This window comes from Monodelphis domestica, chromosome 8 (assembly GCF_027887165.1).
Source record: "Monodelphis domestica isolate mMonDom1 chromosome 8, mMonDom1.pri, whole genome shotgun sequence".
NCBI classification, from domain to species: Eukaryota; Metazoa; Chordata; class Mammalia; order Didelphimorphia; family Didelphidae; genus Monodelphis; species Monodelphis domestica.
This window is the reverse complement of record NC_077234.1, coordinates 56095585-56098857: the sequence shown is the minus strand read 5'-3', so window position 1 is coordinate 56098857 and position 3273 is coordinate 56095585.

Genomic DNA, 3273 nt, shown 5'->3' with positions numbered 1-3273 from the left:
GGTAAAGACATGGCAGAGTTGTTTCTCATGTAATCCCCTGCCTTCCACCTGGACTTAACACAATGCTCTACTTAGTTTAAGAAATGTTTGTTTTAGGAAATAAAAACAGGAGACAATTTGTTTCAGTGAGAAAAAAACAAAACAAAACAAAATATTGCCCCAGAGTTGGCAGATTTAGTTAAAACATCCTACCTCTGGTGACCTTGGGCAAAGTTGCTGAACCTAACCGGACCTCCATCTCCTTCCCAAATGGCTTTTGAGTTGTTGGTCCAAATGGCTTTTGAGTTGGTCCAAATGGCCTTTGTGTTCCTTCTCACCATAGAGTCCAAGATTTTGGGATCTCCTTTTTCCTAGGATGGCGTAGAGTCCCAAATAGCCCCCTGCTGAAGAAGCCTGAAATGCTGGTCGATGGATTGACTAAGTAGATCCCAAGCTGATTAAGACCTGAATTATGTTTTTCACTTCAGGGGCAGGAAAGCATTTAGGGGGAAGCCCATCCAATGGAAAAATATGGAGATCTCGCTTTTTCTCCATCTCCTGGGAAGGGGCACATGAGGACGAGTCCACGTCGACAGATTTCTAAAGTAACAAGCCAGAAGTACTTTAATAACATGAAATTTCAGTCCACATCCTGTGTAACCCCGTGAGAGAATTTCTGTAATGTGATGAAGCCTGTTATTCGTGACCCAGAGTTCAACACTCTGTAGTAACTTGGGGCCTACAAGATACTTCTAATCTCACAGAATGTGAATACGGCAGTTATGCTTTTATCCACAAATTGGTTTTGTATCTGAAATTGTAGCAACCACCTGATAGTACAGAAAAGGGGGGAAAAATCCCCGGTGATAGAAAGTCTATTTTTGAAAGCAAAGCAGTTGGTTCCCATCTTGGAAGCCTTTGTCTTGGTTTTAAGTGGGTTGTTTGTCCTTATTTTAGAACGTGGTATTTTCAAAACATGGCCCCAGAAGCCAGCCTGAAGACTCTCTGCTCCTCTGGCCTTTATTCACACATAAGCTTTCACAACCAACTGGCTTGGAAGGTGGGCTTTAACGAGAACTCACTTCATTATCCTTTCTGCTGCCTAAGCAAGAAAAATTGGGATGAGGCTCAGCAGAAGGCTGAGAAAAACACAAAATCCTCAGGATAATAGAAACATTTCTCAAATCTTTTTCCTTGCTAATGAGTATTCTAATGACTTTTTTCAATTAAAGCAAATTCACAGCCTCAGAACAAGAGATTCATATTGAATGTTGTTTAGGTATTCTATAAGAGTGAAAAACTTGTTAATTTAAAGCCAAGGATTTTTCTGGGCCAGGTTTTGGGTCATTTGTTTTGACTCAGTAGGAAATCCAAAGTGATTTTTCAACTTTAAATTAAATTTAAAATTACAATTATTTCCTCCTAAAAAATTAATCCATTAGTCTAAATTTGGAAGTTTGAAATTAATTAGATCAAAGAAGGGCAAGATTTATCCTGGAAAGGACCTTCTCTAACTCCTTCATGTTACAGATGAGGAAACCGAGATTAGGAAAGTGTTCTGCTTTATTAGCCCCTCAAGACCATTTTGGAATTGCATGACAAAGGTGGGATCTAAGGTTGCCAAATCTACTCTTCCATTACTCTGTTCTAGCTTTTAATCATTCAGAATCAATTCCATCCTTTGGGTTGTAAACTCAATTCTCAAAGGCTAGTAGACACAGCAAAGAACAAACTACGTCAGGTCCTACCATGCTGAAATAGTCCTCAAGTCAATGGCTTGAAAACTAGTCCAGTTAAGTGTAGGAAGATTTATCTGGAGACACTTGGCTGCTGGGTGATCATGAATTTGTTTATTTGTCTACAACAGGTCACGATGACTGTCCACTAAAGTATGGGTGGCTTTTGAGATCCCTTTTAAACATTGCAAAAGAGAGATGGAATTAAATATCCTTGAAATGTTGAAGAGCCCATATGAGAAATGTGTGTAATCCATACTCAAAACCATAAGCTAGGGGTTTGTATATTTTTGATCTAGTTCTAAAGACTGTTTTCTAGATCGTATTTCTTTGTTGACTTCTGAAATTCCCTCTGAGAAATCTCTGGTTATAGCTCATGGGTCTCCATGGATACAGTAAAAATGATACTAGAGATCCTGGATTCCAATCTGGCTTCTGATACTTCCTAGCTCTGTGACTCTGGGCAAGCCACTTAACTCCCATTTCCTAGCTCTAATTGTTTTCCTGCCTTGGAACCAAAACCCAGCATTGATTCTAAGATGGAAAAGAAGGGTTTTTAAAAAATGATACTCAGATCCTTTATAAATACTCAAGGAAATAAACATTAGTTATAGGGTGGCTTTTATATCATTCTTCAGACAGAATGCCTAAAACACAAAAGACTCCCAGTAGTCCCTAAATAATCAATACAACCCTCCCTCTTCTTCCTTGGAGTCCAGTCTTCCTCTCTAGAGATGTATGCTGGCATCCAACCTCATGATACCATCTTAAGATCTTGAATTCCTGCAGAAAGGAAAGAACTTGGGGGTGCTCAAGAGACAAGGACCTCCCCAGTGAATGCAAATAAATAACTCAATCAAAAATGGTAGTAGAAGGCATGTCCAGGTTTTTGCCTCCTCATATTATGGTCATAGTCTCTGGGTTCTTCCAATTTAAGGTCTAGGGGCATGCATTGTCCTTTGTCTCTCTCATAGCTTGGCACTTCCCTTGGCAGATTCCCTAGAAGTCTGGATCCCCAAAGTCTCAAAATTGAGATTGCTAGAGAGATAATCCCAAGGCTCATCCATCATCCCTGGAAACCCTCCTTCTCTCTTGAAAAGGCTGGATCTCTGGTCTAAAATACACAGCTTTGAAAGTGAAGACAGTTGATAGAGCCTTCTCAGAGACTAATTATCAGGAGGATAATGGCTTTCCCCAAAAAGGGTCAGAGGAGCATCAAGAGTCTTTTGTCATTTTGTGCCCGTAAGACAGGAAATTATTCCCAGAGCAGTGGGAATTTGGCTAGGAAAATTGGAGAGCATTGTCTAGAAGATATATTCTGAAGAGAACAGAATAGGAGCAGATGGGAGAAAGTAGAAGATGGGGTAAAGAAATACTTGTCGGGAATAAAGAGAGGAAAAAATTGAGTATGGAAATGGAATTTGCATTTAATTAGATGTTAGACAAAGTCCTCTCATATACTGTCAGAAATCTCAAGGATTTTTCTTGGCAGAAAAATTTGTGACATCCGGGTTCATGGCACAGATGTCACTGTTTTATAGAAGTCTTCCATTCAGCA